The sequence below is a fragment of the Otolemur garnettii genome, unplaced genomic scaffold (genome assembly GCF_000181295.1).
Source record: "Otolemur garnettii isolate 467f Iridium unplaced genomic scaffold, OtoGar3 scaffold00022, whole genome shotgun sequence".
Classification (NCBI taxonomy): domain Eukaryota; kingdom Metazoa; phylum Chordata; class Mammalia; order Primates; family Galagidae; genus Otolemur; species Otolemur garnettii.
The window spans coordinates 9,483,620-9,499,382 of NW_003852417.1; the positions used below are offsets into that span (position 1 = coordinate 9,483,620).

General features: G+C 41.7%; 1 non-coding gene across 1 annotated transcript; it reads left to right on the forward strand.

Annotated features, from left to right (window-relative positions):
- Positions 1-10,228: 10,228 nt before the first annotated feature.
- On the forward strand, positions 10,229-10,336 carry LOC111724390. Its single transcript, XR_002772690.1, has one exon. It is a non-coding gene; the product is annotated as a U6 spliceosomal RNA (small nuclear RNA).
- Positions 10,337-15,763: the final 5,427 nt, after the last annotated feature.

Below are 15,763 nucleotides of genomic sequence, written 5' to 3' on the forward strand. Positions count from 1 at the left end.
CCCTCCCCCATTTTTGTTTTCAAAATGAATCTATGCTTTAATACTTCCAAATATTAAGTCTTGCATTAATTTATGGAAAGGAAAAAGTAAAACTATATATTTGCAGGTTATATGATTTTTATATATCAAAAATGGTAAAGAATCCACTAAAAATTATTAAAACTTATAAATGAGTTCTTCAAGTTTGCAGAATACAAAAGCAGTATACCGAAAATAATTATATTTTTATATATCCAACAGTGAATAATGTCAAATAAAATTAAGAAAACAACTCCACTTACAACAGTATGTAAAAGAATAAAATAAATACTTAATAAATTTAACAAAAGTGGAAAAATTATACTCATAAAACTATAAAACATTGTGGAAAGAAGTTAAAACCAAATAAATGGAAAGATATCCCATGTTCATGGACAGGAAGACATAAGATGGTATTGCTCCCAAATTGATCAGTGCAGTCCCCATCACTTCCACTGGTTTCTTTGCAGAAATTGATAAACTGATTCTAAAATTCTTGTGGAAACTTAAGGAACATAGAATAGCCTAAACAAACTTAAAAAAATTGGATGGTTCACCTTTCCTGATTTTAAACACTACAAAACTACAGTAATCAAGAGTATGTTGTCCTGGTATAAAGATATATGTACATACACACTAGATTATATAACCTTACTAACATATAGCTTAATATAGATCAATGAGATAGAATGGAGAGCCCAAAAATATGACCTCACATGTATGCTCAAATAATTGTCAAGTAGACAATTGATATACCAGCAGTCCTAGATTGGGGGATAGAATTAAAAAAAAATACTAGCAATGATCCCTAATTGTGTTTGAATACAGAGGCTTGGGAAGGTGTTTCCAACAGTTCTGACAAGAGAGGCATAACTTCTGCATAGTGTTGGGGGCAAAGGGCAGGAGCAGGGCCTATGCAGGCTGGCCCCTTAGCCCACAGATGCCAAGACAGTGTCTACTGGCAGGTCCTCTGAACTTGAGCTGTCACTTGCATTGTTACTGTATCCAAAAGCAGCAGCCAGGAACACACCAGGATGTCATGCCCACCCTGAAACATACCAGCTAGGAGCAACATGTGGGTGTTTTTTGTGATCCAGCACACTGACCTCTCACAAGGGTGCATTCCCAAGAACTTCACAATATTGCCCACAGCCTCTTCAAGTGTCTTGATGGTAGACAAGGGAGATGTTTCCTCCTTCTTATACTCATCCCCTACCTCATTCCAGGCCACTTCAGAGTTCAGTTTCATGACCTTTTGGATGTGATTGGCTACAGTAACTTCCATATCTTCCAGCACATACTCGTCTTCATAGCCTTCATCATCAGTCTCCCCCATGGTGATAATTATCAACCAAGACAATTCACTGGGGAAGCAATAGTCAACAGTCTGCTGGAACTATTGGATATCCACATAAACAACATATGACTCCTTTTCACACCATGTAAAAAATGATTTCAAAGTGGATCATACATTTTATCATAAATATAAGAGTTAAAACTAAAGAACTCGGATGAAAACATAGGTGTAAGTCTTTGTGACTTTTAATTAGGTGAAGGTTTCTTAAATATGACACCAAAAACAGGCAACAAAAGCATAAATATGCAGATTGGACTTTATCAAAAGTAAAAACTTCGTTTTCGGAGGACACCATTAAGGAAGTGAAGAGAAACTATGGAGTGGGAGAAATACGTGTAAATCTTGAATGTGATAAGAGACTTGTATCTATTGGAACTTATGTAAAGAACTCTGAGAACTCAATAATAAAAAGAATTTAAAAGTGGGTAAAATATCTGAACTGATACTTTTTAAAAAAAGGTATATCAGTGGCCAATAAGCACATTTTAAAACTGTCAATATCATTAATCATCAGGAGAATGCAAATCAAAACCACAAAATAACACTTCACACCCAATAGAAGTGTTAAAATAAAAAGACAGGTAATAATAGGGGTTTGCTTATCTTGACTTGTTTAGTAGTTTAGGGAAAAAACTAGTCCTGATAATTTCTTATAACAATATCTAGAAGTGTTCTTTTTATTTTGGTTTTTTGAGGCTGTCTCACTTTGTCTGGTACACTGTACACTGAGGTACAGTGTTCCTCAGTAGAGTGCTGATGTGTCATAGCTCACAGCAACCTCAAACTCTTGGTCTCAAGCGATCCTCTTGCCTCAGCCTCCCAAGTAGCTGGAACTACAGGTGCTCACTACAATGCTAGGCTATTTTTACAGATGGAGTCTCATTCTTATTCAGGCTGATCTCAAACTCCTAAGCTCAGGCAATCTATCTGCTTCAGCGTCCCGGATTACTAGGATTACAGATGTGAGCCATCATAGCCAGCCTTCTAGAGGTGTTCTTGAGATTTTATGAGATGAAAATAGCAAAATTAATTGGGTGTGACTGGTCTGGACTCATTTTGATTTATAGCTAATATAGGCATAAATGTCAAATTTTATTTCTTCCTCTTCAAGGATTTCTCTGTTTGTCCAGTTTATGCCAATCCCTTCTAAAGCATTCCACTCTGTGTTCCTTGCTAATCTGGTCATGATATCACATGTACATCAAATTTTATCAAAGTTGCTGCCTACATAATTTGCTCATCCCTTCATTGACTGTCTTTCTGAAGATGCCTTGCTTCTCTTTGAAATACGCTGCCAAAGATTTGCCTCTAGTTATTAGGTTCTTACAATTGGTTTCTTTCTGTCAGCTCCATACTAAGGCCCTACTCTAGGTTTAGTATGAGTAGTCTTAAGACCTCAGGGGTTTTTCTTTCAGATTTCATAGTAAGGAAATGTTGGGCCCAATTTTTCTTTGAGTAGCATGGCTCAAGCCTTCTTGTGAGACATTTTAAATTCTTTTCAGCTAATAGGTATTCTCTGTGACCTTGGAGACATTTTCTAACTTTTCTGAGACTCATTTAAAGATAGGCTATCAGCCATTTGTTAGCAACCCCCTACCTTTTTACCCAGCCTTTCTCTCTATCCAATCTTTCTGAGGCCTTGGGATTCTTTTAACCCTATCTTTTGTCATTTTTGCATTTTGCAGATGCACTTTTGTTTAAAATCAATAAAAGCCTTCTGAAGAAGCCAGAGAATTGCTACATTGTCCCAGTCTGCCACTTGGCATGAGGTAATGGACTCCTTTCTCCAGGCATTCTCAGACTCTATGTCTTAAGCTTGTATAGAGTATCCTGATTTCCCCAGAGTCATTTTCCCTGTCTGCTGTCCACCAGGCTGGGGTCCACATACCATGACCCCAACAAATAGGTATTTCCTGTGACTTCGGAGAGATTTTCTAGCTTTTCTGAGACTCATTTATTGAAATATTTATGTAATATCTATTATGTGACAGGCATTGTGCCCAACCCTAGAGGTACAGTGGTGAGGGGTATCCTAGAAGGTTTTTTAAATAACTATAAAGTGGTCACCACCATTGAGATATTAGAGGCACTCAGTAGATGGTATCATTGGTTACCATCATTTGGAACTTTCAGATCTAGATTCCAGCTGAACATAGCCAATAAAAATGTGGATAACATAACAGTCTAGTAGGGGGCCAATGTGAGAGTAGGAGAGGTGTTTTCAGAAAAAAGAAACTCTAGGTTAGCAAGATCACACAAAAGATCCTAACAGATATGGCATTTAAGCTAAGGTTATATTACAAAAGAATAATGTGTTCAAATATAATTTGGTAACTAATATTCATCCAGTCACCTGAGATTTACTGAGCACCTACTTTGCTCAGTGCTCTTATGGCTTTCATGTATAACAGCCAGCTGGAGACCCAGTGAGTTTTAAATAATTTTTCCAGGTCACACAAGTGGAAAAGGCTACAGCAGGGCCTGGACCTCAGATCTCCTAACTCTCTAGTGAAGGCAGCTCTCTGTATTTATGATTCCACACTGAATTCAGATCTTGACTCAAAGATTCACATCAGAGAGTCTTCCCTAATCTTTTTATCTCCTGACCTTATAAATGTTGGGTCTCTTTGCTTTTTCCGCTGTCAATTTTCCAACCTACAGCACAAGCTTAACGAGGACAAAGATTTAGTCCTTACTGTTCATCACAATTCCAAAATAGTACTTGGCACAGTAACTACTGTATGTATAAATGACCCTCCTTCTCTTCCCCATGGACCCTGTACCAACAGTGGCTGCACTGCCCTTGCAGAATATGGTCTTTGTACTTCAATGCGGCTCACAGAGCTGGGGCAGCCTTTCTCCCTCATATCGGACATCATTTTGAGCGATGGGATCAAATCTTATTCTTGTATCTCCCAGATCCCTGCCTAGAACATGGCATCTTACACCTCTGCTTCACAAACTTATTTACCCATCAAGGCTCAGTGTAAATGTGGTCTTCTCTAAGAAAGGCTTCTATTTCTCCCACGGATGCCCACTAGTCTTTATACACTTCTAAAATAGCACCCATAGTGGTTTTGTGTGGATTTACATTTTTGTCTCCCACACCAGTCTGTGGGCACAAAAACCATGTTGTACTTCTGAATCTGTAGCACCCAGAGGGGCTGACACAGAAAGTGTTCAATGAATGGGTGCTAATTGGTGATGAATTCAGGAACTTAGTTCTTCAATTCTCTATGGAGAAAGACCAAATCCAGTTGGCTGGACTAGCTTGATCACTAGTCACCATTAGCCATTTCAAGCTGCCCTGGTGAGATGCTTGCTTTTTGAAAGTTAAGCAGCTAACTCAGCTGCTGTTCCTATTATGCTGATAGCACTTAGGGTAGAACAGCTTAAATAATATTGCCGAAGGCAGCCTCCTTTCATCTGCAGATTAACGTGGCAACATTTATCACCTTCTTAGCCAGGAAAAGCTTTTATCAGGCTCGGCTAACAGCTTGCATTAGCCTCTTTCAAGGATTTGCCATATTGCCTTTAAAGTGACATGCTGCAGAGTCAGCCCTAGGAATAGTCAAAAACAGTGAGACTTTTTTTATGATTCCCAGAATGAATATTGAGCCCCAGGCCAAGATAAATTCAGTAAGTCGCCTGTTTTGCATTGGAGGAGATCATCATGTAAGTAGACTAACCCTTCTTTGGTCAGAATGACTTTGAATACTTTGCTAATGTTTAGAAGAATTCTTTCTGGAAGGACCTAAGCAGAACTTTGTTAACAGGGGTTGTCTGGCTTCCTCAGCATTATGCTGCCAAGACCCAAGGAGGAAAATGTTGACCTCTCAAATTGGCAAAAACTGCTTGTAGATTCAGAATTCTCTGATCAAAGACCTAATGAAAGGATTTTATAGTATTTACATCATCATAACTGGTGAGGGCTGAAAGGGCTGTTCTCACAAAAGCTTTGTATCTGAAGGTGAGAATGAGTGATTGATGAAACACCCACGTGAAGGTAGACAAGTCCCTCTGCCTTTTTGTTTTCAAGCAAAACTGCTCTGATATAATTATTATTGCAAAAATCATTTACATTTTTGTCAAACTGAAAGAAATGCTACCCCCGTGAATGCCAGTGCCAGAAGGCTTATTATACAGAGTTGTCCAAACACAGACAGCCTCTAGGTCAGCCCTGTGAAGTCCCCACGACTTCACAGCTGGGATAGTTCTATGCGAGGTGTCAAAAGGACCGGGTACAACCAGGTCTACATCCTGTGAAACAGACTAAAGGTCATTTTCTTAAACCTGGGAGGCAGCGGTCTGAGTTATTGTCCTAGTTCTGATAGGGCCTTGCTACATTCTGAAACCTCCCTAGGTATCAGCTTCCTTTTCCTCCCTTACGTGGGAATGACACTTCCTTCCCTCCTCACTCTCAATTACATTTGAGAGACATATATCACTATATAAATTTACTGTCACTGATTTTTATTTGCCAGATCCCTGATGAACCACAAATTATGTCTTTAAAATGTGTCCTATTATAATCTGTATAATTTTTTCAGAAGGTGATTATCTCTAGTTTACTTATGAAGAAAAAAAAGACAAAGTTTATTGGGCACTAAGAAGCACAAGTAGATCCACACAGTTTCAAGAGACTGGGGCAGAACATGAGTGAATCTTGGGAGAAGACAAATGATGTATATTGAGTGTTTGTTTACTAAGTGCCACCCACTACCAATTCTTAGATTCCTCATCTATATGCCCCCCAAACTGAAAGGCACTTTTATCCCCATTTACGTTTGAGGTTAAGAGAAGTTAAGGAACTTATCCAGTGAACAGCAGGACCAGGGTCTGAACCCAGAACTAGTCTATTTCCAAAGCTCACTCTCTCCCCACTCCCCTTCCTGCTCCTTTGACAAGAATGAAGGCTTCTACCATGGACTCCACATCTCTCTAAATCCATGGCGCTTTTCAAGAAACCACTTATCAGAGAGATGCAATGACCTCTACTGATGTAGATTTTAGAGAACTGACCACTAAATAAGTTCAGAGTCCCAGAAAAGCACTCTTGCGAACCCCCCAGAAATTATCCCAGAATTTATTTTAGTTTTTAGAATTAAAAAAAAAATTGTCAACATATGAGGCAAGCGAGTGGTTTTGGTATGAAGGAGGAATGAGATGAGAGGGACAGGTGGGTTTCCAAATCTCCCAGAAACTTTGTCCTCCTCGGAAGGGACAGAGTCCTCAGGAGTATTAAGAGCATCTCCTTCCCCGTATTCATAGTTTGTTTTTTTTTTTTTTTTTTTTTTTGCAGTTTTTGCAGTTTTTGGCCAGGGCTGGGTTTGAACCTACTACCTCTGGTATATGGGGCTGGAACCCTACTCCTTTGAACCACAGGCACCACCCTCCGGTACTCTTTCTTATTTAAATCTCTTTTTCACAATGCCAGCAGTGAGCCTGGCCCTGTGCTAATTGTGTTTACATTTTTACTAATCTCAAAATCAACCCAGGGAAGTAAAGTAGTGTGCCTGAGGTTACACTCTCAGCACACAAATCTCCCAGTTGTACTGCTTCCTCCAAGGGTGACCACCATCATCTCTTGGCAGACCACTGAAACATCCTTCTAATTGATTGCCTTGCTTCAAGGCCCTCATGCCCTTCTGTCCAGCACACATCAACCAGGTAATCTATTGAAAACACAAATCACATTCTAACTTCCCCCTATGCTTCCTGTGGCTCTCCATCACTCTTGGCATAAATCCCAATGTCCTTGATGGTGCCTCCTGGACCCATGTGGCTGCCGCCTCCCTCAGCCCCTGGCTCACCCTGCTCCATCTGCACAGATCACCTTTTATCAACACACCACGCTCATGCCACGTGCTGGCTCCGGCACTTGCTGCTCCCTCTGCCTGATCTCCCACAGGCCTCAGGGTAGTGAGCTCTTTTCTGTCTCACCTTTTCAGCTAGTTCTTTTGTGACCACATTAGCTAAGTAGCAAACTCCCTCTCTGACCACCCCCCCCACACACACACAATTGCCTCTTACCCTGAATTCATAAATTATTAGATTTTTTTTCTATCTCCTAGCACTAGAATAATAGTACAAGAGCATAAACTTGGTCTTGTTCTTTGTTATATCTCCAGAGTTTCAAGCCGTACCTACCATGTATTATAGCATGCATTTAATACATACTGGAATGAATGAATGAATGGAAGGATGGAAGGATGAAGTTAACATTCAAATTCAAATTTTTCTGAAGCCCATGCTTTGACCACCAACATGCTACAATTTTTTATTGAAGTCTTCGGATGGATTCAGTCCTGGGATGAGCATGGCGCAGAGTACTCTTTCCCTTTATAATGTAGTCCTGAGACCAGATTCACTTGTTCTTGAGATAAATACAGTAGGTGCTGGATAATGGGAGTTGTATCAGAGGGCCTCAGAAGGCAGAAGAGAGTGGCTGCTGAGCCCCAGGTGGTCCTAGTGATGAGCAACTCAATAGGAGCCTTGGATGGTGGATGTCTGGTCTTAGGTAAGACTTAGAGTTGATGAGTTTATTCAGGAAACAGTCAAATAAATTAACCAAATTTTAGAGCATTCCAGGCTATAGACGTTTGCTAGCTCTGCTTGTATGAAGAGTTTTATGAGACAACAAAAGAAAAGGAAAGGGAAGAAGTGTGGTTCCTTGTTTCTGACTTGCGGCTGTGTGATTGTGAAGGGGACAAGATGGACCAAGACCTGGAACACAGTGAGTGTCAGACATTTACTGCCCCTCCTGCTCTTGAAGGTCTCTTCTGTGGAGTTTCCCTGGAATTCTGCACTTTCTCCAGAAATAAATGACCAACCGTGGGACTCATAAAAGGAGGCCATCTCTTTGGGACAAGCAGAAGGGCAAAGCTGCTCTACAGCCCACCATAGCCCAGGTTCAGAGCTGCATGGAGCACTGCTGTTGTCGGAGATTATCTAGACCACCCAAGAGTTTTTCAGAGTGTCTCAACTGCCTTGCATGAGGACTGACCCTCTCCTAGCTCCCAAAGAAGTGTAGCACAAGGGGATCCCTGAGAACTAAGTCAGGCTAGTGAAGGAGATTATGCTTGTGGTTAACATCCATCCGTTCATCTTTCCATCCGTCCTTCCGGCAAGCAGGTACTGTATGCCATGAATCATGCAAACTGTAAGGTCTACAGTAAGGGTTAGACAACGTTTCCTTCCTTTGAGGAACTCGTGATCCATTCACGAAGAAAACCATATGCAATTTGTTTTACCCATGTTTCCAGGTCTAGGTTAAAAGGCACATTCATCGCTTACCCAGGCTTCGCCACAAAACCACACCACACCAAACCAAAACATTCCATGAAGGGAATGACTATAATTAACCTTTCTCTCCTCACAAGCCCTTTCTAGAAAGGTGATAATGAAAGATTTGGTCTCAGCTGAGCCACAGACAGGGGATTTGCATTTTAAAGTTTGACAGATATTTATAGGTCTTTTGATCTCTTCTCCTTTCTACTACCCAACCCAGCCTTGCTGTCTCCACCCTCCCAGCCCTTTAGATCTCTACCCATCTTCAGAAAGGATGGCTCCAGGTCCAGAGACTCCAGGAATATGTGCACTGGTATGGCCTATTGCCAAAAAGCTGCTATTTATCCAATTCCAGCTACATATCAAGAAATTTCCTTACTTCCTAACCTCAACACTCACCATGCAAGGTTTATATTATTTACTTCTTTTTTTAAAGTGACAGGGAAACGAGGTTCAAGGAGGTTAAGTATCCTGCCCTAATCAGTAAAACTCAAGTCTGTGTACCTCCAAACCTATGGCCTTTTCATTAAGCCAAGCCAATTCCAGTAGACAATGCTGGTTGTTGTAGGCTACTTAGCTAAGATACTTCTTGGAAAAGGTAATCCTGCATTCCAGTTTTCTTGCTGGTGTTATTCTGGAAATAGCCCAATAAACGTCACAATTTGATTTACTTGAGCACAAACTCGCAGCTGTCTTTTCCTTTGGAGTTCTTGGGCCTGACTTTTCCCTCTCTTTCTACTCATCTTTCACACAGACCTCTGCAGCCCAACAGCTGCACGTCTTAGCTTGGAACCCTCATCGGCAGCCCCCCGGGATCTGTGGAACAGAGTCTCTCTGACCCAAAAAAAGCCACTAGGAAACAAGCTCAGAGTCTTAGACCCTTGTAGTCTTAAAGCTGGAGGGAATCCCAAAAACCATCAAGGAACTGAGGCTCAGGGGCTTACTTGTGCAATGCAACGGGTGTCAAATGTATTAGAATACTGCAGATTCACTATGTTTAAGTAAAATACAAGGGAAATAAGTTACATCGATATGCTAGGGCTTTGTCTTATTAATCTCACTACAACTCAGTGAGGTAATGCAAGACAAAAGTTAATTTTTATTCTTGTATTCCTGATGAGCCCTGGCTCCGAGACATAATTGACTCATGTGAGCAAATCCCACAGTGGGTGGTGGGGTGTGCCAAAGCACATCACCAATCTGCTGGCTGGGGTGACTGGCTGGCCTGTGAAATTTGCTCCTATGCTGAAAAGCAAAGAGCCAATTGAACAAAGGGATGAACTCAATCATTCTGTGGACTTAATGAGACCAACCAAGTATGTAACCTAAATTCTTCCAGCATTCACAACAAGCTGAGTCGTATTTTGACCAAAAGGGCCTTTCCTGAAAAAGAGGGGATATTCTCTGACCCACGTCCTCTTCTAAAGCTTCCTGAGATTCTGGTACAAGTCAGAATATTCAGCAAGTTCCCTTCCTCCTTGGAAAATCCATCCCTCCTCCAATCTGCCACCGAAGAGGGGGCCTTAGAAGTGCTAAATTGGGAGCCATAAGAAAGGTGATGCTGTGCTTGCTTTGGCAGCACATATGCTAAAATTGGAATGATCACAAACAAGATTATTATGACCCCTGCACAAGGATGACACACAAATTTGTGAAGCGTTCCATATTTTTGATGAAATTGTTATAGACCTAAGATGTCAATAAAACTGTCCAATGTTAAAAAATGCCCTGTGATACTACCCATTCTGCAGCTTATGGTTGGTCTGCTAATAACAGTGATAATAAAGATCCCTATGTGGCATCACTTTGCTACCTGGCCAATGGGGATGCTTTTTCTTATTTGGAAGCATTCTTCATTGTCATCAATCCATCCAATAGCTCTTAGTCTTTCCGTAGTCATGAACAACCTTTAAAATCTCATGATATCTACAGATCTCCTTTACTAGTACCATATATGTGGGCATTTTTGTTGTATGCCTCAAGCCCATTCCTGATCTCTCTTACAATAAGGACTCCTGTTCTAGACAGTGAGCTTCCCAAAGAGGGACTTTGTCTAGTCCCCTGTGTGCCCCCAGTATGTCAGACAGTTTCTGATAAATCATAGATACAGTTCTTAGGGAATGTATGTACCTGTTGAATGAATTAACCAATCTGGAAATACCAAGTTTTTGAGAGCAAAGTTGGCCTGATGGTACCCTGTGAAGGAGCTAGCTGCTATTGTGTCCCACAGAGAATAGCATCGAGGTACACTACCACTGTGCACCACTCAATGTAAGGTCTAGGGCTGCACTTAAGGCATAAACGAGAGAAGGTAGGACAGCGAGGCTAACTACCATTGAAAAAGGAGATACCTTGGCATGGGATGTGATGGCATGTACTGGATCAGATGACAGTTAAGTAAACTTGGGATTATAAACCTCCAGACCTATAGCTCTCAATTTTAGCTTTCCTAGAACTCATCTAGAGAGTCTGTTATAAAAAGAAATGGTTGGGCCTCACCCTGATAGATTCTGACTCCAGTGGTCTTTAGACCACACTTAGAGAAACTCTCCTATCAATCAGAGCAAGATGTGGGGGGCTAGAGGAGAAAAGGAGAGACAAAAATAATAGTGATTTTTGGTACCAATCCATTCACCTAACACAGTGAGACTAACAAATGTCTCTCTCCTTTCTCTTCCTCTCTCTTTCATGCTAACTTCTTCCTTTGGATCTACTGTGTTTATAAAGAGCTTTTGAAAGTATAAAGAGCTTTTGGTCACTGTCCAGAGTGATCAACTATTAGCCTGAGGAGATCTTTTTTTTTTTTGGTGGAATTGCAGTCCTAGCACAAGCCTCTTACTGTGAACTCAGGAAGAGCAACTTAACAACTAATTTAAGTGGCAGCTGAGGAAAGTACAAGCCTATAAAGTCATTGTTCTGCTCCGACAGGGGAAATGGACAGACCCACCCCGCAGCCCACAACATGACTTGTTTCTGCTTCTCTCCAAAGGACATACCAGAACAGAAGGTACCACAGAGACCTTGGGTTGTGGATTATAGAAAGCCCACTAAGACTGGCTTCTCAAGGCTCACAGATAACTGTTTTTACCCAGTGTTTCCAAATACTTGCCTGACCTGAGCTCAAGAATTCCAAGCAGGGATGTCTGGGCTCATGCCCATGAATCCTGGCATATGAGATTTGAAGCAGACCCAGAAATCATCAGACTAGGTAATCCTGATGCGCACCGGGATTTAGAAACCTGGGAGGACTCTAGCTGTTCCAGTTTTCCAACTGGCTGAGGTCAAAATCACCCTTCTAGATGTGTATACCTCCGGGCCTTTTCCCTATGATCCTATTCAAGACCCAGTTCTGATGGCATTTTTTCCAGACTGTTTTCCTGGGTCCCCTAATTACGATTTGTGCCTCCCTTCTCTCTCCTTTTACACCACATTTTTCAATGTCTTTATAATACTTTAGAGCATTTCCCCCCCCCCTTCGTAAGACATTTATTCCACCTTCATTGTCCAAGAGAAATACAATACCAGCTACATATATGATCTTTACTTCTCTATTAGCCACATTAAAAAGAATCAAATAAACAGGCTGGGGGCGGTGGCTCACACCTGTAATTCTAGCACTCTGGGGAGGCTGAGGCAGGAAGATTGCTGAGCTCAATAGTTCAAGACTACACTGAGCAAGAACAAGACCCTGTATCTGTTAAAAATAGAAAAACTAGCCAGGCGTCATGGTGAGCACCTTAGTCCCAGCTACTCGGGAAACTGAGGCAAGAGGATCTCTTGAGCCCATGAGTTTGAGGTTGCTATGAGCTAGATGAAGCCATAGCACTCTACCCTGGGCAACAGAGTGAAAACTCTGTCTCAAAAAATTAAATAAGTAAATAAACATATTCATTTATTAATTTTAATAATATATTTAACTCAATATATTTCAAATATAGAAATCATTTTGAGTTATTTACAATTTTTATTCATACCAAGTTTTTGAAATCTGGTATGGATTTCAAAAATCTGGTATGGATTTTCTGGTATGGTATATTTTATATTTGCAGCACCTCTCACCTCTGGCTGGCTGCATTTCAAATGCCCAAGAGTCTAATGTGGACAGTGGATCCCATGTTCAGGAGTACAGTACTGGCTTTGGAGGCCTCTGACCAAGCACAGTCCCCTGGACAGAATAAGTTGGTAGAAAATATCTGTTTGAGCCAAAAATGCTCATTCTTCCCAGACAATATCCTTTGGGGTTTTTTTTTGGGGGGGGGTGGCTATTCTAAAGTACAGTATCTTCAGAGATAGGAGCAGGTAACAGATACATCTGTTTTAAGGAAGCTGGAAGTAATCCAGAGCAGGTTTCATTTGAGAGGAGTCAGGGTGGGATGAAACTGGGTGAACAGACCACTACAGGGAGCAGAAAAAGGCAGTCAAACCAAGAGGCAGGTACCTGCTACCTTCACCGTATCAACACTGTTGACAAAGGCATTGGTGGCTCTGAACTACATGGTCAGCTTCCTTGAGCCTCCTGAAGAATCCTGGCTGCCAGCAAAATTGATTGAGGTGTAATGTGATCACTTCAATATCCAAAAAAATCAGCTGCAGGCAAAAATTAATTTTCAGCAAAGATTTCCTCTGAAAACAGGTTGAGCCAGTTCATACCCTGGCCAGCTTCCTAGGAGAGGTCTTTGGCTTACCTCATAGTTCAACTGTAATTGGTTCAATTAAGAAAGAGGTATCACTTTTGCCAATATAGAATCGCCTCCAAGATAATGCCCACAATATATGATGCCTTAGACAGCTTTCTAGGAATCAGACATCTTCTGAGCAAATGGGACTTTTATCCTTCATTCCCTAGGTCCTCTGAGGCCGAACAATCAATGTACACAGATTCGGGGACTGGAGTTGAGAACTCCTCAAGCTGGTTGCCATCAGCTTTGTAATATTTTTCAGCTAAGAACCTAAGGAGGGCCAGACCTCAGATTGGGTCATATTGTTCCCAGATGTGGACCCAGGATAATGGTGGCAAGAGCTTTGCTGTTGGAGAGGAACATTCTTGTTTTCCAAATACCAGCCCACTATTTTATTTGAGACGTCCATTACATCAATACTATAATTCTTAACTTGCATACTTCTTAAATGGATTTTTGATGGTTTGTGCAAAGCACTGTTACAAATAGTTAAGGCCTTAGGCCACTAGGATGTAAGCTAGAGCAAGTTACTTTACCTTATTAATCCTCAGGTTTCTCAGCTGTGAGACCCAGGTAGCATCAGTTCCCACTTCCTAGTGCTGTGTGTTGAGTAAGCTATGAGATAAAGTACCAATCAAAATTCATGGGAGTGTCCCATAAAAGTTCATAACTACAGGAAAATTATACCTAACATAAAGCAAGATAATTTAAAGCAGAAAAGTTATTTTAAAAGACTAGAGAAAGAAATATTCTCAAGTGAGTGACTGCTAAATACACACCATGAACAGAGTGGGTGATGGGAGCCGAGGATGACTGGCAGGAAGGCTAGCCGCCACCAAGTCCCAAGCTTCTAGTCTAGTTGAGGGGACTGTCCAATGGAGGAAGCCCCTGTGTCAGGCTTTGCAGCCCCAATGATAAACACAATGGGGGCTCCTCCAAGGTTGACTGGAAATCAGAGTAGATCAGAAGACACAGTGGGCTGGGCCCACCAACCCTGGGCAGCAGACCTAGCCCAGCCAAGGCACAGAATGAGCAGGCTGTCTTCCAAGAGAGCAAGAAGGGAAAGTCCAGCTTGGAGGAAAGGCAAAGGTAGAGAAGGAGTGGGAAGATTTAGCGACCAGCGAGATGGGTAACAAGATCAAAAGAGAACACAGGCCAAGGATTCATTGCAGGTACGGTCCCTATGATGTCAGAGATAATGCTAAGACCTCCAAGATGTTGCCATTGTGGGAAAGGGATGGGAGGCTGACAGAGGGAGGGGACTGGAGAAATTTCCTCTGATTCCATGTGTGCTCCTTAGCCCAGGCACTGCTGGGGGGCCCCTGCTCTGCAAAGCGCACTCTACTGCAGTGCCTGCCACAATTTCCATCACAAGTAACTGAAAAGGTGCTGCAGCCCCCAAAGATTCTCCTTTCCTTTCTTAAGAATGCTCTGGAAAAGCTACTTTAAGGCACTTACCTTTTCTGTGCTTCGCTTTCTCACTTGTACTTGCCAAACCTGGTCTCCCTATAGGGGATAATGAGATTATATCTTTAGAACATTTCATTTCGTGCTATGAGACGAGAGAACATCGTGCACACACATAAAGGCCCAGTCATGATCATGGATTCCATTTCCTCTGTTCTGTTTCAATCCATCTCCTGGCAACAGCTGTCCAGCTCCCTAAAGCCAGCAACAGCTGCAGTAATGAGCCTACCCTTTATTTGAGTGTATGGACTGTCATCTTGGCCCCACCGTGCAGCTGTTATCTAAATTTTGCTGTCTTGACCCACTCTAGTGTCTGGACAACAAAGAGAGTTATTCATTAACCCCCTGTGTTTCAGGTTTCTATGTAGGGAAATCCCCTATTCCTCTTCCCAGTGCTACAATCTTTTAATGCTGCCACTGTAGTTTGACCAGAGGCAAGCACAAGATTCCTCTTGGAACTTTGCTTTTCTTAACTCTTAACAACCTCATGAGATGGTTGTGATGCTCCAAAGATTTAATAGATGTGAAAATCTCATGCAAACTATAAGTAAATATTTCTGTATTAGTAATTATTAAGATCTAAATTTAACAAGTTTAAAAAATTACTAAAACCCATAAGACAGTATAGTAACTTCTGAATTGGGACGTGCAGATGAATGGTCACAGGACTGGAGGAGGCAGAGGATGTTTCTAGGGGAGGCAGTTGGCCCTGGCTTAGAAGGACTCAAAGTCTGAGAGGTGGTCAAGAGAGACGGGACAGTCAGGTGAGGGCCACACAGCCCAGGCAAAGGCTAAGAACAGCAAATGTGGCCATAGACAGTATAGACATAGAGGCATTCTGGAGTTGGATAGAAAATGGACCTGGGACCAGGGATACAAAAATTTGAAAGAGTCATGATGGGCCAGACCATGAATGGTCTCTAATGACAGGCAGGAAAATTATCAAGAGAGA